The 24,649-nt window shown below is 43.8% G+C and overlaps 2 long non-coding RNA genes across 6 annotated transcripts; both read right to left on the bottom strand.

The window, feature by feature from the left end:
• Window positions 1–16,288: 16,288 nt before the first annotated feature.
• On the bottom strand, window positions 16,289–19,339 carry LOC120968223 (uncharacterized). Of its 3 annotated transcripts, none has more exons than XR_006666478.2 (3): window positions 18,513–19,271; window positions 17,011–18,212; window positions 16,289–16,483 (listed from the first exon to the last, which is right to left on the bottom strand). It is a non-coding gene; the product is annotated as an uncharacterized lncRNA (long non-coding RNA). The 3 variants fall into 3 exon arrangements; XR_012189744.1 differs by having other exon boundaries at window positions 16,289–18,212; window positions 18,513–18,782; window positions 19,133–19,212; XR_012189743.1 differs by having other exon boundaries at window positions 16,289–18,212; window positions 18,513–19,339.
• An 801-nt stretch (window positions 19,340–20,140) lies between these two features.
• Window positions 20,141–22,565, bottom strand: LOC109752287 (uncharacterized). 3 transcript variants are annotated; one of them, XR_012189742.1, is made up of 4 exons: window positions 21,705–22,565; window positions 21,025–21,331; window positions 20,690–20,941; window positions 20,141–20,598 (listed from the first exon to the last, which is right to left on the bottom strand). It is a non-coding gene; the product is annotated as an uncharacterized lncRNA (long non-coding RNA). The 3 variants fall into 3 exon arrangements; XR_012189741.1 differs by having other exon boundaries at window positions 20,142–20,598; window positions 21,557–22,564; XR_002230265.4 differs by having other exon boundaries at window positions 20,152–20,379; window positions 21,557–22,564.
• Between the last annotated feature and the right edge of the window lie 2,084 nt (window positions 22,566–24,649).

Genomic DNA, 24,649 nt, shown 5'->3' with positions numbered 1-24,649 from the left:
TGGCCACTGCTGGCGGGGCCGCGGAGCTCTGGCCGCGGCCTTGCCCTTGTCGGTCTTGGCGAAGCAGTCGCTAAGCGACTATTGCTCGCCGATCTTGGCGAGCTCGCCGTCAAGGCGGGGGCGGTGCCTGGTTGCCGTCTCCGCGGTGGTGACGGAGTGGTAGAGCGTCCACGCGGCAGCGAGGTCAGGGTCATTGCAGACCCATTTCGGGGCCACGTCTATCTTGGGGAACGCGAAGCGGCGACCGGCATTGCGCCGATCATACCTTGCCTACTGCCTTCCCGCACGCTCCGCCTCGGATACCATGACACGAGAGTCGGCGGCACTACCGTAACCGCCGCCTCCGAGGTAGTGGAGGAGCAGCCACGTGCCTTTGCGGTCGCGGGTGGCAGCTCCTCCTTTATCTAGCGGCGGTGGCGAGAAGGCCCATCAATCCACGTGTACCAGCTGTGCGGCAGGGTCGACGTCGGCTGGACCTTGACGCGGTGGAGGCGCAAGGGGGACGTCCGCTCCTTCTTCACGCGGCCTCCGACGTGGAGGCCTGAAAGTGCAACTTATCCCCGGGTGGTTTTGGTAATTCATAACAACATATACTTTATTTAATTAATGCCTATTCAAAGAATATTTCAGGAAAGTTCAATTAGGTATGGAAAATGAAATGTGAATATGGACCCCTCAAAATGCAAAGGACATGCATTAACAAAGCTCCAAGACTCTACATGTGGTTAAGTGATCAAAGATCACACTGAGTCCATAGGAAAGACAATACTATTAAAAGGGGATGATGTTTTGATCATGAGTCATTTGCTCAAGTGCTTGAAGATATTGCTCCAAAAACCCTTAACCACACCCTCACAATCATATCTGTCCAAAACCCTAAAGTCATTCTTGGTCCCACCGAACCAATCCATTCTAGTCTCACCGAGATACACCAGAGAGAGCTACTGCTTAAATCCTAGGAACTCGGTTTCACCGAGATGACATTCGGTCCCACCGAAGTGAACGTGCCAACCTTCTATAACCTATCGTTTTCATTTCGGAATTTCTAAATGAAACCGATCGGTGTCACCGAAGTGTGGAAAGTGCTTAGGTCATCACATATCGGTCGCACTGAGTGGATTCATCTGGTCTCACAGAGACATCCGAAGTTCAAAACTTTTGCATTGGTCTGTCTCACCGAGTGTTTCACTCGGTCCCACCGAGTTGTGCATAAAGGTGTGTAATGGTTAGATTTTTGGTGATGGCTATATATACCCCACCCACACCACCTACTCTTAGAGAGAGCAACAAGGACGAAACTACCACTTCCTATATCCATTTTTTGAGAGAAAACCACCTATACTTGTGTTGAGATCCAGGAATTCCACTCCAACCATTTGATCCTTGATTTCTAGCCTCCTCGAGTTGCTTTTCACTCCAATACCTCTCCTACTACCAAGCCAAATCTGTGAGAGAGTGATTGAGTGTTGAGGAGACTAACTTTTGAAACACAAGAGCAAGGAGTTCATCATCAACAACATCTATTACCTTTTGGAGAGTGGTGTCTCCTAGACTGGTTTAGTGTCACCTGGGAGCCTCCAAATCATGTGGAGTTGAACCAAGGAGTTTGTAAGGGCGAGGAGATCGCCTACTTCGTGAAGATCTACCCCGAGTGAGGCTAGTCCTTCGTGGGCGTAAGCCATGGTAGCATAGACAAGGTTGCTTTTCGTGGACCCTTCGTGGGTGGAGCCCTCCATGGACTCGCCCAACTGTTACCCTCCTTGGGTTGAAGTCCCTATCAACGTGGATGTATGATAGTGCCACATATCGGAACCACGCCAAAAATTCACGTCTTCATTGTGTTTGATCTTCCGATTTCTACCTCCCTTTACTTTCTTACGCTTGCATGTTGTTCCTTATCCGCTGCCTATACTCTAGAAATGCATGTGTATATTGTATTGGTTGCCATTTAACTTGTGCTAAAAATTGGTCTAAATTTCAATTTAAAAACTGTAACTCGTGCCTTGTTAGTGTCTATTCACCCACCCCCCTTTAGACCTATCTTCTCGATCCTACAAGGTCGCGGTTGCGTGGCAGGGACGCCGGTTCATCTTTCACCTGCCGTAGTGGGGATGTTGCCTCCTGCTACACATGGACATGCGTCGGGGACGATGGCTCCTTCACGCGCGTCGGTGATGACCCACAAGTATAGGGGATCAATCGTAGTCCTTTCGATAAGTAAGAGTGTCCAACCCAACGAGGAGCAGAAGGAAATGACAAGTTGTTTTTAGCAAGGTAATTTCTGCAAGCACTAAAATAGTCGGTAACAAGTAGTTTGATAGCAAGATAATTTGTAACGAGCAAGTAACGGTAACGTTAAATAAAGTGCAGCAAAGTAGCCCAATCCTTTTGTGGCAAAGGACAGGTCAAACCGGTCTCTTATGATAAGCAAAGCGTTCTTGAGGGTACACGGGAATTTCACCATATCACTTTCATCATGTTGGCTTGATTCGTGTTCTCTACTTTGATAATTTGATATGTGGGTGGACCGGTGCTTAGGTGTTGTTCTTACTTGAACACCTCCTAGTTATGATTAACCCCCTCACAAGCATCTGCAACTACGAGAAAAGTATTAAGATAAAATCTAACCATGTCATTAAACTTTTGGATCCAAATTCGTCCCTTATGAAATAGCGCATAAACTAGGGTTTAAGCTTCTGTCACTCTAGCAACCCATCATCTAATAACTACTCCACAATGCATTCCCTTAAGCCCAAATATGGTGAAGTGCCATGCAGTCGACATTCACATGACACCACTAAGGGAATCACAACATACATATCATCAAAATATCGAACACATATCAAGTTCACATGATTACTTGCAACATGACTTCTCCCGTGACCTCAAGAACAAAAGTAACTACTCACAAATGATAATCATGCTCAAGATCAGAGGGGTATTAAATAGCATAATGGATCTGAACATATAATCTTCCACCAAATAAATCATATAGTAATCAACTACAAGATGTAATCAACACTACTTGTCACCCACAGGTACCAATCTGGGGTTCCAGTACAAAGATTGAACACAAGAGATGAACTAGGGTTTGAGAGGAGATGGTGTTGTTGAAGATGTTGATGGAGATTGCCTTCCCAAAGATGGGAGAGTTGTTGGTGATGATGATGGCGATGATTTCCCCCCTCCGGGAGGGAAGTTCCCCCGGCGGAATCTCTCCACCAGAGGGCAAAAGTGCTCCTGCCAAAGTTCCGCCTCGAGACTGCGGCGCTTCATCCCGAAAGTCTCCTCCTAATTTTTTCTAGGTCAAAATGACCTCTATACCAGAAGATGGTCACCGGAGGTGGGCCGAGGAGGGCACAACCCACCAGGGCGCGCCTTGGGGCCCAGGCGTGCCCTGGTGTCTTGTGCTCACCAGGGTGGCCCCCTCCGGTAGTTATTTGCTCCAGTATTTTTATATATTCCAAAACAATTCTCCGTAAATTTTTCGCTCATTTGGAGATGTGTAGAATAGGTAACTCTGACGTAACTTTTTTAGGTCCAGAATTCCAGCTGCCGGCATTCTCACTCTTTGTGTAAACCTTGCATATTATGAGAGAAAAGGCATAGAATTACTACAAAAAGCATTATTATGCATAAAAACATTACAAATAGCAGTAGGAAAACATGATGCAAAATGGACGTATCAACTCCCCCAAGCTTAGACCTCGCTTGTCCTCAAGTGAAAAATCGAAATCGAAAATCATGCCCACATGCTTAGAGAGAGAGAGGTGTCGATAAAAACAAAATACGGACATAGAAGAATCATGCTTATTATTATAACAGCAGAGAAATTTAACATAAAACTTTATCACGCAATTTTTATCATATAACTTCTCATAAACAAGTAACAATTCATCACAACATTGAAGTATAAAGCATAAACCTTATTGGAAGCCAACAAACTATGTTCTCAGTCAACTTTGCAACTACAATTCATCATATTTTCAGGAACGGTCATGTATCGGAGCCTTTTGGCAAGTTCACAGACTCATGTTGGGGAACGTAGCAGAAATTCAAAATTTTCTACGCATCACCAAGATCAATCTATGGAGTAATCTAGCAACGAGGGGAAGGGGAGTGCATCTACATACCATTGTAGATCGCGATGCGGAAGCGCTGCAAGAACGCGGATGAAGGAGTCGTACTCGTAGCGATTCAGATCGCGGTTGATTCCGATCTAAGCGCCGAACCACGGCGCCTCCACGTTCAACACACGTGCAGCCCGGTGACGTCTCCCACGCCTTGATCCAGCAAGGAGAGAGGGAGAGGTTGGGAAGACTCCATCCAGCAGCAGCACGACGATGTGGTGGTGATGGAGGAGCATGGCAATCCCGCAGGGCTTCGCCAAGCACCGCGGGAGAGGAGGAGGAGGGAGAGGGGTAGGGCTGCGCCAAAAGAGAGACGTTCTCGTGTGTCTGGCAGCCCCAAATACCTCCAGTATATATAGGGGAAGGGGGAGGGGCTGCGCCCCATCTAGGGTTCCCTCCCCAGGGGTGGCGGCAGCCCCCAAACCCATCTAGGGTGCGGCCAAGGGGAGGAGAGGGGGGGGGCGCCACTAGGGTGGGCCTTAAGGCCCATCTGGACCTAGGGTTTGCCCCCTCCCACTCTCCCATGCGCTTGGGCCTTGGTGGGGGGGGGGGGGGGGCGCACCAGCCCACCTGGGGCTGGTCCCCTCCCACACTTGGCCCACGCAGCCTTCTGGGGCTGGTGGCCCCACTTGGTGGACCCCCGGGACCCTCCCGGTGGTCCCGGTACATTACCGATAACACCCGAAACCTTTCCGGTGACCAAAACATGACTTCCCATATATAAATCTTTACCTCCGGACCATTCCGGAACTCCTCGTGACGTCCGGGATCTCATCCGGGACTCCGAACAACATTCGGTAACCACGTACATACTTTCCCTATAACCCTAGCGTCATCGAACCTTAAGTGTGTAGACCCTACGGGTTCGGGAACCATGCAGACATGACCGAGATGTTCTCCGGTCAATAACCAACAGCGGGATCTGGATACCCATGTTGGCTCCCACATGTTCCACGATGATCTCATCGGATGAACCACGATGTCGGGGATTCAATCAATCCCGTATACAATTCCCTTTGTCTATCGATATGTTACTTGCCCGAGATTCGATCGTCGGTATCCCTATACCTTGTTCAATCTCGTTACCGGCAAGTCTCTTTACTCGTTCCGTAACTCACATCATCCCGTGATCAACTCCTTGGTCACATTGAGCACATTATGATGATGTCCTACCGAGTGGGCCCAGAGATACCTTTCCGTTTACACGGAGTCTCGATTCGTGCCAACCCAACAGACACTTTCGGAGATACCCGTAGTGCACCTTTATAGCCACCCAGTTACGTTGTGACGTTTGGCACACCCAAAGCATTCCTATGGTATCCGGGAGTTGCACAATCTCATGGTCTAAGGAAATGATACTTGACATTAGAAAAGCTCTGAGCAAACGAACTACACGATCTTGTGCTAGGCTTAGGATTGGGTCTTGTCCATCACATCATTCTCCTAATGATGTGATCCCGTTATCAACGACATCCAATGTCCATGGTCAGGAAACCGTAACCATCTGTTGATCAACGAGCTAGTCTCCTAGAGGCTTACTAGGGACATGGTGTTGTCTATGTATCCACACATGTATCTGAGTTTCCTATCAATACAATTCTAGCATGGATAATAAACGATTATCATGAACAAGGAAATATAATAATAACCAATTTATTATTGCCTCTAGGGCATATTTCCAACAGTCTCCCACTTGCACTAGAGTCAATAATCTAGTCCACATCACCATGTGATTAACACTCATAGGTCACATCACCATGTGACCAACATCCAAAGAGTTCACTAGAGTCAACAATCTAGTTCACATCACTATGTGATTAACACTCAATGAGTTCTGGTTTGATCATGTTATGCTTGTGAGAGAGGTTATTAGTCAACGGGTCTGAACCTTTCAGATCCGTGTGCTTTACGAATATCTATGTCATCTTGTGGATGCTACCACGCGCTACTTGGAGCCATTTCAAGTAATTGCTCTACTATACGAATCCGGTTTACTACTCAGAGTCATCCGGATTAGTGTCAAAGTTCGCATCGACGTAACCCTTTACGACGAACTCCTTTTCACCTCCATAATCGAGAAAATTCCTTAGTCCACTAGATACTAAGGATAAGTTCGACCGCTGTCATGTGATCCATTCCCGGATCACTATTGTGCCCCTTGACCAACTCATGGCAAGGCATACTTCATGTGCGGTACGCAGCATAGCATACTGTAGAGCCTACGTCTGAAGCATAGGGGACGACCTTCGTCCTTTCTCTCTCTTTTGCTGTGGTCAGGTCTTGAGTCTTACTCAATACTCACACCTTGTAACACAGCCAAGAACTCCTTCTTTGCTGATCTATTTTGAACTCTTTCAAAATCATGTCAAGGTGTGCGTTCTTTGAAAGTATCATCAGGCGTCTTGATCTATCTCTATAGATCTTAATGCCCAATACGTAAGCAGCTTCATCCAGGTCTTCCTTTGAAAAACTCCTTTCAAACAACCCTTTATGCTTTCCAGAAATTTTACATCATTTCGGATCAACAATATGTCATTCACATATACTTATCAGAAATGTTGTAGCGCTCCCACTCACTTTATTGTAAATACAAGTTTCTAACAAACTTTGTATAAACCCAAAAACTTTGATCACTCCATCAAAGCGTATATTCTGACTCCGAGATGCTTGCTCTAGTCCATGGAAGGATCGCTGGAGCTAGCATACCTTTTAGCATCCTTAGGATCGACAAAACCTTTCTGATTGTATCACATACAACCTTTCCTTACGAAAACAGGTAAGGAAACTTGTTTTGACATCCATCTGCCAGATTTCATAAATGCAGCTAATGCTAACATGATTCCGACGGACTTAAGCATCGCTACGGATGAGAAAATCTCATCGTGGTCAACTCCTTGAACTTGTGAAAATACTCTTTTCCACAAGTCGAGCTTCATAGACGGTAACATTACCGTCCATGTCCGTCTTCTTCTTAAAGATCCATTTATCTCGGATTTCATGGCTTCTAACCATTTGTCGGAATATGGGCCCACCATCGCTTCTCCATAGCTCGTAGGTTCAGTATTGTCCAACAACATGATATCTCAGACAGGATCACGTACCACTCTGAAGTAGCACGCATCCTCGTCGTCCTACGAGGTTTGGTAGTGACTTGATCCGAAGTTTCATGATCACTATCATAAGCTTCCACTTCAATTGGTGTAGGTGCCACAGGAACAACTTCCTGTGCCCTGCTACACACTAGTTGAAGTGACGGTTCAATAACCTTATCAAGTCTCCACCATCCTCCCACTCAATTCTTTCGAGAGAAACTTTTCCTCGAGAAAGGACCTGTTTCTAGAAGCAATTACTTTTGCTTCCAGATCTGAAATAGGAGGTATACCCAACTGTTTTTTGGGTATTCCATGAAGACGCATTTATCCGCTTTGGGTTCGAGCTTATCAGCCTGAAACTTTTTCACATAAGCATCGCATCCCCAAACTTTTAAGAAACGACAACTTGGGTTTCTCTAAACGGTGTCGTCTCAACGGAATTGCGTGGTGCCCCTTTTAAAGTGAATGCGGTTGTCTCTAATGCCTAACCCATAAACGATAGTGGTAATTCGATAAGAGACATCATGGTATGCCCCATATCCAATAGGGTGCAGCTATGATGTCCGGACACACCATCACACTATGGTGTTCCAGGCGGTATTAATTGTGAAACACTTTCCACAATGTCTTAATTGTGTGCCAAACTCGTAACTCAGATACTCATCTCTATGATCATATCACAGACATTTTATCCTCTTGTCATGACGATCTTCAACTTCACTCTGAAATTACTTGAACCTTTCAATAATTCAGACTTGTGTTTCATCAAGTAAATACACTCAGCATCTACTCAAATCATCTGTGAAGTAAGAACATAACGATATCCACTGCATGCCTCAGCACTCATTGGACTGCATACATCAAAATGTATTACTTCCAATAAGTTGCTCTCTTGTTCCATCTTACTGAAAACGAGGCCTTTCAGTCATGTTGCCCATGTGGTATGATTTGCATGTCTCAAGTGATTCAAAATCAAGTGAGTCCAAACGATCCATCTGCATGGAGTTTCTTCATGCATATATACCAATAGACATGGTTCGCATGTCTCAATCTTTTCAAAAACGAGTGAGTCCAAAGATCCATCTACATGGAGCTTCTTCATGCGTTTTATCCCAATATGACTCAAATAGCAGTGCCACAAGTATGTGGTACTATCATTACTTTTGGCATGAACATGTGTATCACTACGATCGAGATTCATTTTAGGTGTAAGGCCATTGAAGGTATTATTCAAATAAACAGAGTAACCATTATTCTCCTTAAATGAATAACCGTATTGCGATAAACATAATCCAATCATGTTCAACGCAAACACCAAATCTCGATAGTAGAGGGAGCATGCGATGCTTGATCACATCAATCTTGGAAACACTTCCAACACACATCGTCATCTCACCTTTATCCAGTCTCCATTTATTCCGCAGCTTTTATTTCGAGTTACTAACACTTAGCAACCGAACCGGTATCTAATACCCTGGTGCTGCTAGGAGTACTAGTAAAGTACACATTCATATAACGTATATCCAATATACTTCTGTCGACCTTGCCTGCCTTCTCATCTACCAAGTATCTAGGGTAGTACTGCTTCAGTGACCGTTCCCCTCATTACAGAAGCACTTAGTCTCGGGTTTGGGTTCAACCTTGGGATTCTTCACTAGAGCAGCAAATGATTTGCTGTTTCATGAAGTATCCCTTTTGCCCTTGCCCTTCTAGAAACTAGTGGTTTTACTAACCATCAACAATTGATGCTCCTTCTTGATTTCTACTTTCGCGGTGTCAAACATCGCGAGTTGCTCAAGGATCATCATCTATCCTTGATATTTATAGTTCATCACGAAGCTCTAATAGCTTGGTGGCAGTGATTATGGAGAACCATCACTATCTCATCTGGAAGATTAACTCCCACTCGATTCAAGCGATTGTGGCACTCAGACAATCTGAGCACATGCTCAACGATTGAGCTTTTCTCCCTTAGTTTGCAGGCCTAAGAAACTTGTCAGAGGTCTCATACCTCTTGACGTGGGCACTAGTCCGAAATCCCAATTTCAGTCTTCGGAACATCTCATATGTTCTGCGACGTTTCAAAAAACCGTCTTTGGTGCCACAATTCTAAACCGTTAGCATTACTCACTGAACTATCACGTAGTCATCAAAACGTGTATGTCAGATGTTTCACAACATCTACAGACGACGCTGAGGTTCAGCACACCGAGCGGTGCATTAAGGACATAAGCCCTCTGTGCAGCAATGAGGACAATCCTCAGTTTACGGACCCAGTCCGCATAATTGCTACTACCAACTTTCAACTAAATTTTCTCTAGGAACATATCTTAAACAGTAGAACTAAAGCGTATGACATAATTTGCAAAGACTTTTTGACTATGTTCATGATAATTAAGTTCATCTGATTAATGAACTCCCACTCAGATAGACATCCCTCTAGTCATCTAAGTGATACATGATCCGAGTCAAACTAGGCCGTGTCCGATCATCACGTGAGACGGACTAGTCATCATCGGTGAACATCTCCATGTTGATCGTATCTACTATACGACTCATGTTCGACCTTTCGGTCTCTTGTGTTCCGAGGCCATGTCTGTACATGCTAGGCTCGTCAAGTCAACCTAAGTGTTTCGCATGTGTTCCGAGGCCATGTCTGTACATGCTAGGCTTGTCAACACCCGTTGTATTCGAATGTTAGAATCTATCACACCCGATCATCACGTGGTGCTTCGAAACAACGAACCTTCGCAACGGTGCACAGTTAGGGGGAACACGTCTCTTGAAATTTTAGTGAGGGATCATCTTACTTACTACCGTCGTTCTAAGCAAATAAGATGCAAAACATGATAAACATCACATGCAATCAAATAGTGACATGATATGGCCAATATCATTTTGCTCCTTTGATCTCAATCTTCGGGGCACCATGATCATCTTCGTCACCGGCATGACACCATGATCTCCATCATCATGATCTCCATCATTGTGTCTTTATGAAGTTGTCACGCCAACGATTACTTCTACTTCTATGGCTAACGCGCTTAGCAATAAAGTAAAGTAATTTACATGGCGTTATTCAATGACACGCAGGTCATACAAAAAATAAAGACAACTCCTATGGCTCCTGCCGGTTGTCATACTCATCGACATGCAAGTCGTGATTCCTATTACAAGAATATGATCAATCTCATACATCACATATATCATTCATCACATCTTCTGGCCATATCACATCACATAGCACATGCTGCAAAAACAAGTTAGACGTCCTCTAATTGTTGTTGCAAGTTTTTTCTTGGCTTGTATAGGTTTCTAGCAAGAACGTTTCTTACCTACGTAAAACCACAACGTGATATGCCAATTTCTATTTACCCTTCATAAGGACCCTTTTCATCGAATCCGTTCCGACTAAAGTGGGAGAGACAGACACCCGCTAGCCACCTTATGCAACTAGTGCATGTCAGTCGGTGGAACCTGTCTCACGTAAGCGTACGTGTAAGGTCGGTCCGGGCCGCTTCATCCCACAATGCCGCCGAAACAAGATAAGACTAGTAGCGGCAAGAAGAACTGGCAACATCTACGCCCACAACTGCTTTGTGTTCTACTCGTGCATAGAAACTACGCATAGACCTAGCTCATGATGCCACTGTTGGGGAACGTAGCAGAAATTCAAAATTTCTACGCATCACCAAGATCAATCTATGGAGTAATCTAGCAACGAGGGGAAGGGGAGTGCATCTACATACAATTGTAGATCGCGATGTGCAAGCGTTGCAAGAACGCGGATGAAGGAGTCGTACTCGTAGCGATTCAGATCGCGGTTGATTCCGATCTAAGCGCCGAACCACGGCGCCTCCGCGTTCAACACACGTGCAGCCCGGTGACGTCTCCCACGCCTTGATCCAGCAAGGAGAGAGGGAGAGGTTGGGAAGACTCCATCCAGCAGCAGCACGACAGTGTGGTGGTGATGGAGGAGCGTGGCAATCCCGCAGGGCTTCGCCAAGCACCGCGGGAGAGGAGGAGGAGGGAGAGGGGTAGGGCTGCGCCGAAAGAGAGACGTTCTCGTGTGTCTGGCAGCCCCAAATACCTCCAGTATATATAGGGGAAGGGGGAGGGGCTGCGCCCCATCTAGGGTTCCCTCCCCAGGGGTGGCGGCAGCCCCCAAACCCATCTAGGGTGCGGCCAAGGGGAGGAGAGGGGGGGCGCCACTAGGGTGGGCCTTAAGGCCCATCTGGACCTAGGGTTTGCCCCCTCCCACTCTCCCATGCGCTTGGGCCTTGGTGGGGGGGGGGGGCGCACCAGCCCACCTGGGGCTGGTCCCCTCCCACACTTGGCCCACGCAGCCTTCTGGGGCTGGTGGCCCCACTTGGTGGACCCCCGGGACCCTCCCGGTGGTCCCGGTACATTATCGATAACACCCGAAACCTTTCCGGTGACCAAAACATGACTTCCCATATATAAATCTTTACCTCCGGACCATTCCGGAACTCCTCGTGACGTCCGGGATCTCATCCGGGACTCCGAACAACATTTGGTAACCACGTACATACTTTCCCTATAACCCTAGCGTCATCGAACCTTAAGTGTGTAGACCCTACGGGTTCGGGAACCATGCAGACATGACCGAGATGTTCTCCGGTCAATAACCAACAGCGGGATCTGGATACCCATGTGGGCTCCAACATGTTCCACGATGATCTCATCGGATGAACCACGATGTCGGGGATTCAATCAATCCCGTATACAATTCCCTTTGTCTATCGATATGTTACTTGCCCGAGATTCGATCGTCGGTATCCCTATACCTTGTTCAATCTCGTTACCGGCAAGTCTCTTTACTCGTTCCGTAACTCACATCATCCCGTGATCAACTCCTTGGTCACATTGTGCACATTATGATGATGTCCTACCGAGTGGGCCCAGAGATACCTCTCCGTTTACACGGAGTGACAAATCCCAGTCTCGATTCGTGCCAACCCAACAGACACTTTCAGAGATACCCGTAGTGCACCTTTATAGCCATCCAGTTACGTTGTGACGTTTGGCACACCCAAAGCATTCCTACGGTATCCGGGAGTTGCACAATCTCATGGTCTAAGGAAATGATACTTGACATTAGAAAAGCTCTGAGCAAACGAACTACACAATCTTGTGCTAGGCTTAGGATTGGGTCTTGTCCATCACATCATTCTCCTAATGATGTGATCCCGTTATCAACGACATCCAATGTCCATGGTCAGGAAACCGTAACCATCTGTTGATCAACGAGCTAGTCTCCTAGAGGCTTACTAGGGACATGGTGTTGTCTATGTATCCACACATGTATCTGAGTTTCCTATCAATACAATTCTAGCATGGATAATAAACGATTATCATGAACAAGGAAATATAATAATAACCAATTTATTATTGCCTCTAGGGCATATTTCCAACAACTCAAACATCATTTAATCTTCTATGATTGTTAACACTCACAGCATACCCATGAACAAAAAGTTTCAACCAGACACATAGAAAGATAGGGGCTTATAGTTTTGCCTCCCAGCGTATTCACCTCACGGGTGATGACAACAATAATAACTCATGTTCACTCATATCCAACTGGATATATGTGCCTAGATCTTTCCTCAACACATGATGCTTGCAAAAAGAGAAAATAAAAGGAATAGGGAAGAATACTTTGACTCTTGCATAAAAGTAAATACATAAAAGTAAAAGATAGGCCCTTCGCAGAGGGAAGCAGAGGTTGTCATGCACTTATTTGTTTGTATACCAAATCCCTTAATGCAAAATAACATCACGTTATATTGCCCCTTATGATAGCAACCTTTATTATGCAGTCCATCGCTTTTATCACTTTGCCATCACAAGTTCGTACAACGCTCAATTTTCTCTTACACTAAATGATCCAACACATTTAGAAGCAATTTTTATTGCCTTATTGTACCAATGACAACTTACTTGAAGGATCTTACTCAATTCATAGGTACGTATGGTGGACTCGCAAAATAAGATTTTGGGTTTAAGGGTTTTTGGATGCACAAGTAGTATCTCTACTTAGTGTAGAGTTTTTGGCTAGCAAAGATATTGAGCAAGCACCACATGTTGAAGGATCTATGACAATATAACTTCTATGTGAATATGAACAAACATAAATCATTACGTTGTCTTCCTTCTCCAACGTCAACAATTTTGGCATATAATATTTAATGTGGGCTCACAATCATAAAAGATGTCCAAGATAGTGTATTTGCATGTGAATCTTCTCTTCCCTTATTAATTCTTTCATGAATTGCATTATTGACCAATGCTATGTTTGTTAATCTCCAATAAATTTTACCACTTACACTTTTCCTTATGTGATGTCATTACTTACCATAAGATTAGCATATGATCTTTTTCATTTATTTTTATTTCTTTTTATTAAAGCATAAAAGTAAAGAAACAAAACTCAAACTACTCTTTATTATATATCTCGCACACGATTACATAGATAGATAGATCACTAAGCAAGCACTCGAAGATAGATTGAACTAAACTTTTATTCAACTAAATCATAGGATAACTAAAGATCAAACTAAAATAGATAAAGGCAAAGATAGTGGTGGTGATACGATACCAGGGCACCTCCTCCAAGCTTGGCACAAGCCAAGGGGAGTGCCCATACCATGAACTCAAGTCTTCTTTGGTGGGGAAGATGGTGATGGTGGTGATGAGGTAGCATTACACTTCAGGCTCAGAAGGTGCTCCAATCTACAAATGGTGCTCCGGAGGGCTATGACATGCTCTTGCAACAGAATATTTTCACGAGTGAGATATTTATTTTGCACATGAACCGTTTCAATGATCCTAAAAGCTTCAATTTCAGTAGGGGTGAGATGATCGTAGTATGGTAGAAGAATCTCTTCTTCTTGTGCTGCCGGAACTTGATATCTCGCAACTTTCTTGACCTTATCACCCTTGATGGTCTCCTCTGGTTCCTCTCTCTTTAGTTCTATCTTCATCAACCAAGCATCCTCTTCTACTTTGTTGGAGGAGGGAGAAGATATGATGCCTGACTTGACAGATCTAACAAAAAAACAGCAAGAAAGAAGAACAGAAGATTTCTCCGTGATACGGTGTGCAATACTTTCGGGGGGTATATAAAGATCTTTTATCTTGGGAAACAAGCAAACAAGAGAAAAACGGAGTCGGGAAGGTTCCCGAGGTGGGCACAACCCACCTGGGCGCACCAGGCAAGCTAGGCGCGCTCTGGTTTCTTGTGCCCTCCTCGGTTGCCTTCCCGGTTGTTCCTTATTTTCCTAATTTTTAAAATATTCTAAAACTAACAAAAAATATTTTTGCGGATTTTTCGGAGTCCGTTTACTTACCGTATCACGTACCTCCTCTTTTTCAGGATTCTGTAGTGTTCCGAAAGGTTTATTTTATGTGTTCCTCCGGTGTCATGGTTTGAATAATATTGCTTTCAACATTAATAGGCGTACCTGAGATAAGTGTTTAATTCTTTGCCCATTGACCACCTTCGGGTTAGTACCTTCGGCATTATTAATCTTGATAGCTCCAGAGTGATAAACCTCGGTCCTTCCCATTTAGAGAGAAGTTTTCCTGCAAAAAATCTAAAACGAGAGTTGTACAAAAGAACATATTCTCCAACTTTGAATTCCCACTTAGATTCTTTTGTCATGCCATCTTTTAACTTTTTTTAAAAATAATTTGGCCTTTTCAGAAGCTTGGGTTCTCCATTCATCTAATGAGCTAATATCAAATAACCTTTTTTCACCGGCAAGTTTGAAATCATAATTAAGTTCTTTAATTGGCCAATATGCTTTATGTTCTAACTCAAGAGGTAAATGACAAGCTTTACCATAAACCATTTTATAGGGAGACATACCCATAGGATTTTTATATGCTGTTCTGTAGGCCCAAAGTGCATCATCCAACTTCTTAGACCAATTCTTTCGAGACCTATTAACAATTTTTTGTAATATTAATTTTATTTCTCTATTGCTAAGTTCAACTTGACCACTAGATTGAGGATGATAGGGTGATGCAATTCTATGGTTAACATCATATTTAGCAAGCATTTTATGGAAAGCACCATGAATGAAGTGTGAACCACCATCAATCATTAAATATCTAGGGAATCCAACCCTTGGGAAAATAACTTCTTTAAGCATTTTAATGGAAGTGTTATGATCAGCGCTACTAGTTGGAACAACTTCTACCCACTTAGTGACATAATCAACAGCAACCAAAATATGTGTATACCCATTAGGGGAAGAAAAAGGTACCATATAATCAAAACCCCAAACATCAAATGGTTCAATAGCAAGTGAATAATTCATGGGCATTTCTTGACGCTTATTGATATTACCAATTCTTTGACATTCATCACAAGATAAAACAAACTTACGGGCATCCTTGAAGAGAGTAGGCCAATAAAAACCAGATTGTAATACCTTGTGAGCAGTTCTATCTCCCGCATGATGTCCTCCATAAGCTTCAGAGTGACATTTCCGTAGGATTTGTTTCTGTTCATGCTCAGGTACACAACGTCTAATAATACCATCTACTCCTTCTTTATAAAGACTAGATGACTAGTTGCGCCAAATGGCGCAAAGGCCCATTTAAAACCATGTTCGTGTTGAAAATATTTGCATTTTTTTCAATAACCGTATATTTGAGTACATTTGGTAAGAACTTATACCCCTATACATAAAGGAAATTAAATGCAAATATTTTCTGAAGGTAATAATGCCACAAATTAGATTATCGGTAGGTCAAGATAGTTGAGTCTGCAATTAGGAACTCCGAGTAGCTGTAAACTTGCATTAAAAAGAGTAAACACAAGTGACACAATAAAATGTACTTAATACATGAACTCGTGAACATTTGTACATGATAAGTTAATAGAAATAGTGGTCAATTACATCATATAATTTGGTTCTATACTCTTGTGTATATATCCTAGGTGCTACCCCTTTGTGATCAACTCTTTGTCCTTCGAATCGAATGGCACGGCTACTGCCCCTTGTGGAAAAAGAAAGGACTCTATAATACCCATAAACGTAAACTTATAATTGCAAAAACAAAACACCACAAGCACCATATATAAGGATATATTACAAAATACAATGCAGTTCATAGGCTCATTCTTCAATTGACATTCTGGACATCAAATCAAAATTATGAGGTATTGTTGTGAATTGCAAAACTTCTAAACCAGGTGCTAGCCTCAGAACATCCTTCAGTATGTACCTACCACAAATTATAGTCAGATTAATAAAATACATATCCCTTTTTAGAAGAGAAAATACACAACCATCTAAAATAGAGAAAATTGGCGGCATGCGGCATAAAGAAGATATTGCTCATGCTCGCTTGAGACAAGGAATATAGCTAAAGAATTTTCCAAACCTTGAGAACGAACTACAATAAACAGCAAAAAGAATCTAATATTCTACATATGCTGGACACATGGATGTTACTACAAAAAGGGAATGCATCAACAAGCATAAGTATCTCATTTTTAGCTACCAATATTAGCAAATATTCTGTTATGGGAAACTATTTAATGGTAGAAACTCTGAAAGACGCAAAGTCATTCGTTTCACATCATCATCTTGCTGGTGACCAAATAAACACTATTGTTTCATGTGTAGTTCAAGGCTGTATTTCAGAAAGTCTAACTGTGTCGGAAAGAAAAACTTGAAACCAACACTGTAAAAAAAGCGTGCCTAAAACTGTAAAAAATTTGAACCTAGTCCAAGCACTTCCTAAAATACCTTGTTATGTTCTCTATGAGTGCACTCATTAATCTGTCAGCGGGTGTCATAAAGAGCATCGGCGAGACACCTTTTACCATGCGGCAGCTAGTGTCATGTAAAAAGGGGTGGAATCATCAGGTGAAGATTTTGCATCCCTGAGTATAACTAATAAGGATATTGCACTACCTCCTGGTTGTCCTACCAGTAAACAATCATATCAACATATGAACCACATAGTTGTTGGGAAAACAATGGTTTCTAGGTTGGTTTTTAGCACCAACCCTTAGAATGTTGCAATGTTACTTATGCTGATACATCAACTCTATTCAACAGTGTACCAAAAATGTCTTGCTTCAGACAGAGATAATGAATTAACAATTCCATCATGTGTTTTTCAAACCCAGCAATTCTTAATGTTGCATGACCTTGTGGAGTCAGGTAGATATCACAAAATTCTATGAAAGACTACCAGCCAAAATGGCAAAAGAAAAGAAAGTTCAGCAGAGCAGAGAGAGTAGAAAATTCATTATTACTTGGGAGCGACACATGTTCATTAACTGGGGGAGGCATGGTGTCATCTGTTTTCAATGGCCTGAAATCAATCCAACAAGCTTCATCTACCAAGGAGATAACCCATTAGGCCTTTTAACACTCTGCATCATCATCCCATCTGATCTGTCAGGCTGACAGTCAGCGAACAATACTTCAGCTTTGCACATGATTTAAGGACAATCTAATGGGAGCAATCGTAGAAAAGTAAATCAACAGTGAATTGTTGTTTTTGCCTTTTTGGAGACATCTCTTACGATTAAAATACCTATCCAGAACAATCAATATAAGGCATTGTGAGCAGATAAACATTATTGTTTCATTATCTCCCAACAACCTAGATCAAAAGCATTAACCAACTTAGTGTGTGCCTAGCCTTACAGAATATCATAGCACAGACATTCATTGAAGAAGATAAATGATTATAAACTCTGAGCCAGTCACACTACCACAAAAACATGATAACCCTTGAAAAAAATACCAGCTCGAAGGTATGGAGGCAAAAGCATCAAAGGTATATGGGGAAGAACTCACCAGAGCAAAACCAATGGAACAATTAGTAATCCTGCTTACATGAAGCACCAGCGAAAACAATGATAAATTTAGACCGGCGCTTCAGCAAGAAATTACTTCAACACAATGGCAACCAACCACAACTCCTTTAAAGATGACTATAATGAATTTAACACAGTAGTAGTTTAGTTTCCACAAGTGAAACAATGAAGAAGCTTATTGTATAAGTTTACTTAATTTGGTCACAGTAAGCTAAGTATTTATGTGCACAAAATAGGGAGGCACACTTTCTTCAGGCCTGATTACTGAATGGCAGGTACTAACTGAAGTAAACCAAGCATGTATGTGCTCTGAATATTCACAATTGCCAGTAAAAAAAGTAACTAACTATATTTACCAAAATGTACAATGCCCAAGCTCAGTGAGGGAAACAAACACAAGGAATAGAGGTCGCAGACCTGAAACCTGCTGAAGTTTGCGTCGGTCTCCCTCTCAAGGGCCAATCTAGAAACAAAATCAGCAAGCTATGTGCCTCCATGGCAAGTTTTCCATCTATAATTGAGAAGCACCTGCAAAGATGGAATAGTCATCAGCCATAAATCACAAGTTCTAGGCAAAGAAAGAGAATTCCTATAAAGCAAGTATCAAAACATTGCTCCCTTCAAGATGATGTCCCCTCTGCATCATAACATTTTTTCCCGACCTTTGAAGACACTGCACTGAACCCTCTTCAGCAAATAGAGCATAGATTCATGAAGAGCTCTAGAAGAGATTAAATGGGTACACATGACCATTACACATGTCATGAGTTAAATAGGTTCGTTATGATGACAGGAGCAAAAGCAAGTATACTATAAGGAATTAATTACGATATGGGATTACAAATTTGAGAAAACAAGGGAGAAATAATAAGGTACCCGAGCAAATCGGAAGAGCGGCGACAGAATAATAAGGTACATAGATATTAGAGGTAAATTGTTATCCGGAAATCTATACATGGTTCAAACATGGTTCAATCTTATTTAAGAAATTAAAATTTTGATTTTTATGTGACCCACATTATAGAATAAATGCTAACCTTTTGACAAGTCCTATGCAATATCAAGAATCTAGATCCAACCAATGCACTCGACTTGCCCTGCAAATATATACATGGTTCATAGTTATTTTCAGAAATTAGGATTTCATCCACAGTTGCAACTCCAACACCAAAAAGAACTAACCATTCATTTTTTAGAAGTTTGGACAGAAACAAAGAACAATGCTTACCTGATAGAAACCAACAGAGTTGAACATAGACTCTGATTGAGAAGCCAAATTGAGATGCCATTGAGCACTCCAAATCCCATGAAGGTCCTTCCATAGAAAGATTTGTGCTCAAAGGGCTTCATACATAATGCCACATGAAGTCAATAGAATGGAACAAAGAGATGCCAGGCTATCAACATGGTTGTTGTACAATAAAGAATAAGGGTGAGTAAACTTTTAGGGTAAACCAATCTACTTTTGTTTTTTCTAATATGTTTAGACTACTACTCTTTCCTTCTCAAAATATCATTTGATAACTGGTACACCACAATCTCACTCTAGCTCCTTCTGCTCGACATATTCATTTCAGTAAGTCACCCTAGCCGAGTGGTTGTATCATTCAAGTTAAGCTCACGGCTTGTTTATTTTGTTTTAACCATGGTGTGTTACAACCCACAATACCTATCCATACCGAAAAACAAAATTTGCAACTCGCACTAACCAACATAGTTTTTTTCCTGAATTTACACTTGCAATACCACATACCAAAATGGATGCGGTAGTTACATGGAGTAATTAGGCTATTGAAAATAATATGTAAATCTATCGATGCTCCAAGTATATATTAATTAAAAGCCAACCTAGTGTAATTTTCATTTAAGAATAATATAGCATTGACCCTGCGATATACTTGTATGCGGATTTTCTTAGAATCACACTTGCTTCGCTATTTTGTACACCGGCACGCTCTCTTCCATACTAAGCATATGTTGGCTACTTCAGTAGCACCTATCCATATTTTCACTTTGCTAGGATATTCGCTGGAAGAGAAGAAGTGAAGACTCTATTCTTCAACTTTGTTGCCATGCATACATACACATATTCAGTTGACGAAACATGGTTTACTTTATACTTACACACATGATCCTAAATCTGAGAAACCAGAAATGGCCTAGTCAAGCTACAACCTTTGAACACATACCTTATTTTGCCAGATGGTGTGCAGTGTGATGGCCACGAACAACAAGACCTGGACCAAAATACCGAAGATGATTCCCATCCAAAGGCCCTGCCCACCTGTATAAGGAAGCAAGTGAAGGCAAGTTCAAAAGCAAGCATGAGAACACATGATAACCGAGCTAATATGTTCACTGTTTGTTGTTTTTTCAGAAGGGGATGACCCTGGCCTCTGCATAAGTGATGCACACAGCAAGTATTCACTGATGCATACCAAAAAAAATGTGGCTTCACATCCCTGTGACAGATTCCGAATAGTAATGAATGTACACGAGCCCCCTAAATAGACACCACCAATGTAGAATTGACTTAGAATAGTTGCACAATGGAAGACACACATTTCACATTTATTCATTGACAATTCACAAACCTGATAGGTGTAAAGCTTGACGTAGATAAGTGACATCCCCTGTTTGGCATTACTGTAGTTCTTAAGCCCGCGGTAGAGCGTCTCGGGGACATACTCCGTGACAAGGTTCAGAAACAGCTCACTCCACTTGTGGTTGAGAAGAAGCAGTGCTTGAGGAAGACAACATTGGAATGGTTAATCGAACGCATAAGCTGCAGCTCCCGATAGTACCTTCTTAATGGCTACCGTCTCCCCAGTTTCCAAGCATTTAGCCTACACATGCAACCATTTCGCTAAACATCAGGCTGGTAATCGACAACACAAACAGAGAAACAAACATTGGCTAGAGCAATCACCTGAAAGACGGCGCCAAATGAACCAGTGCCCAAAATGTGCTCTGCCATGTAGCTTTTGCGTTCCATCTGGTTTCATCCTTTCCAGGTCTGAATTTTGAGCAGGCAAATAAACTCGTCTCATGGAGCAGCAACTGCCAAATCCACCTTCTTTTGGCACTCTGGTTTTCCATCACATCGCTTCTTTGTCCAGTGATTTTCAGGAAGGTGGCAATCTCCCAACATACTTCTCATAACAACTAACAGGCAATGCCGTTCCTACCAGTGTGACCACCAGCAGAACCCATTCGGACTTCCATGGCCTTATCCTCTATTATATATTTATATGAAGACTGGTTAGTGAAATAGGCAAAGTAGTAAAGTAACTAATTTGTGTATCATAAGTACAAATTTCTGATTACTGCGAGTAATCAGTAGTAGTAGCATCTGGGACAAAATTTTAGTTTTTACTCAACAACACATCTCACTAAGGCAATACTGGCCGTAAAACTCAGGCCAAGAGACACAAGGGAAACATAAGAGACGGACAGCGCACATGTCGCCGGCCTGAGCTCGACCGCATGTTGTCCTCGTTTCCTCCAACTCGAGGGCGGTGTGCGGAGGCAGGGGAGGAGTCGCCGCTGGCGAGCAAGAGGGATAGGAAGAGGGCAAATCAGAGGGAGCAAAAGGGGCAGAAGGAAGACCAGCGAAGGCGACGACGGCATCCTTCCCTGCCTCGTACCCTCCCCAGATGGGCCCCGGAACAGCCGCCACCATCTCCGTCGTCTCGTGCCCGAGCGGCACCTCATCGCAGCTTGACGCCGCCACCACCGCTCCTCTCGCGCTGCCGCCGATGCATCCGCCGCTCCCCCGCCTTGAGCCGGCCTGCCGCCATTTAGCCTTAGCGGGAGGAGGAGAAACACGAAGGGGAGGAGGCGGAGGGGGGGGACACGGGGCTCGAGAGCGGAGGGATTGGTGGCTGGAAGACGCGAGGGGAGGCCCCAGATCGAGGGGAGCAGCGGCGATGGAGGGAGAGGAGGCCGCCGGAGTTGGGGTTGGGTGGTTGGGGCGTGTGCCCCTGCCCGCTACCACCCGTCGGCTCTGCAGGCCGCGCCCCGCGCCACCCGCGCGAGCCCGCTGCTGCTTCTGGGCGCCACCCGTGCGCGCTGCTGCTCGCCCCGCCTGACCGCCCCGTGCACGCCTTGTTCGCGCACCGCACGCGCCGGCCGCGCCCTGTCCCACGCCCTTTAGCGCTGCTCCGCGCACGCCCGGCGCTGCTCGCTTCCGCTGCACCCTTCCGCAGCCGCCATGCCCGCCGCCGCCGCGGCCCGACCGCGTCCGCCTCCCTTCACCGCCCGCCTACGCCTGCCGCTGCCTCCCGCTTCGCCGCTGCGCGCCCACAGCCGCGGCGATGGCTGATGGAGGATGGGGAGGCGTCGTGGGAAGAAAGAGACGAGCGGCAACGGCGACCACGCGCTGGGGCTTCGAGAGGTGGATAGAAGTGGAGGGGAGGAGGAGGCGGCACAGCGAGGAGGGGACGCGCAGGATTGGCCCGACAGTGCTAGGTTTCCGGTAGAGGATTGGCCTGGCTCTTGTCGAGGATCTCGTTTTCGGGAGTGGATTGGTCTGCCTCATTCACGCAGGCTCCAGGAAACCCTCCCTCTGCTCGATGGCCCCCATAGGTTCGCGACCCCACCTGTCATCCTCTTCCGAAGCAGTCACAAAGGTAAAAAAAAGTGGACGGCTGACCAAACGCCAGCAGCCAAAAAAATACACTGTTGCGCTTCGAGCAACCCAATCCTGCGGCCGAACGCGTCGCGTGCGCGCAGTGCCCCCAGATGGGCGGCTACTTTTATATGTTCAACTAGATGACCCGTTGCACCCATGGCGCAAAGGCCGAGTGCAAACCGGGTATTGGAGGAGGACTTGTTGGCATTTTTTATTAACAAATTATAATAATGTGCGTTCATTTTTCCCCGCAAGCAAATAAACTAACTATAATATTTGTAGGCAGTCCTCTCTCGACGGTTGGGAGTTTTTTCCCGCGAACAAATAAACTAACTATAATTAAGTTACCTGAGTTCACTACGATCTGCTGGTAAATAAAAATTTGGGAATGGCGATCATACATTTTCTTTAAGTATTATTATTTTATCAAATTTGGGAAATGTAGACCGTAAGTCAAAAAAAAAAAATGAAAGTAAGACTCCGTCGGCCTCATTAAAGCTAAGAAGGCACCTCGTCGACCTCATTAAAGCTGAAAAGGCACTCTTCGGCCTAAGAGGGGTCATACTTTTGAAAATTTTGAATCAGGGCATACATTTTCCCAATTTGTTAACATAAGCTCTAGAACAGCTAATATTGCATTGGGAACAGCAGATACAGTAGGCGATTGCGTGAACAAATATTTACAGTAGATTGAAACAGTCATTCGAGAGAGAGGGTACAACAAAAGAGGTCTAATAGCGTTATCCACGGAATATGAAAGTTGCTCCGTTCGGATTTAAACAGGTAAAAGTATGAATGGAGTTTTGGCTTGTCTTTATGACTGCCAAAACCGGGATTGCAAACATGCAAGTAACATAGCAGTAGACTGTTTAAAAGGGTGTTGTAGGAAAACAACGGTTGCCATGCAGCGTTCACTTGTTCTTGCAGGCTTCAAAGTAGCGGCGAAGAAGGTAGTAAAGGCCAAAACAACCTGAGGAAAAATACAGGAATATTCATAAGGTAAGAGCTCAACATGGTACCGGAAAGTTTATAGGAGGAAAATTGCTACTGCAGCAAAGCTTATTATACATGTAGCCTATCAGTTATTGGCAGAAGGCGTGGACATGAATACATGTATGAGCTGATATGAGAGGCAGAAGATAAAAGTAAAGAAGTGAAAAGATTATTAGTTGCGTGAATAGACATACCACACATAGACGCTCATTCTGAAGCGCAGATTGCTTAGGGACCTATCATTGTTTTATGAAATGGTTGATGCAGCAGCAGCAGTAGTGGCAATCCTGAAATTATGAAGTTTTCAATAAAAGGCATACATTAGTAATGAGTATTTATATTCTATATGAATATAAATAGAAGGCCAACAAGACAAAATAATGAATGTGAGGCAGCAAAATTTAGAAGCTGAATTGCGTGGGTTGATAACAGCAAATTTGTTATGGTTCATGCATCTATTTCCAATCTGGATAAATAGTCAATAGCGTTTTATGTCTCACTGTATAGATATAGTGTACCCGTTAAGCCTAGCTGGCTGAGCAAGCACCGCTTCCGCGCTGTTGGCAGGTGCAGCAGTACAAGCATCTGGATCAACATCAGCAAGTGCAGGGGCCTGTGACAGGGATATGTTGATCACTGGGAATCATCAAAGGAAAAATCAACAACAATAAAAGAGAAAGCTATGCTGAAACTTGAGTTCTTAAATGGTTGTGGGGTACATATTGGGGCAGCAATCAGTACTATCTCTCTACTATCTGGTTAATTTCGGGTGTCTACTATGAGTTTCATCTTGGGTGCAAACAAACATTAAGGGAGCCATTATCTGTATTTTTTAACTAAGGGTATTATCTGCCTGCTATCATTTGTTTTGGGTCTATCCACAATTTGCTACCATCACTCTGGATTTGTGCATGCACTCCTTACATAA

Source organism: Aegilops tauschii, chromosome 7 (genome assembly GCF_002575655.3).
Source record: "Aegilops tauschii subsp. strangulata cultivar AL8/78 chromosome 7, Aet v6.0, whole genome shotgun sequence".
NCBI classification, from domain to species: Eukaryota; Viridiplantae; Streptophyta; class Magnoliopsida; order Poales; family Poaceae; genus Aegilops; species Aegilops tauschii.
The sequence above is the reverse complement of the archived record's forward strand: the minus strand, read 5'-3'. Positions and strand labels throughout refer to the sequence as shown.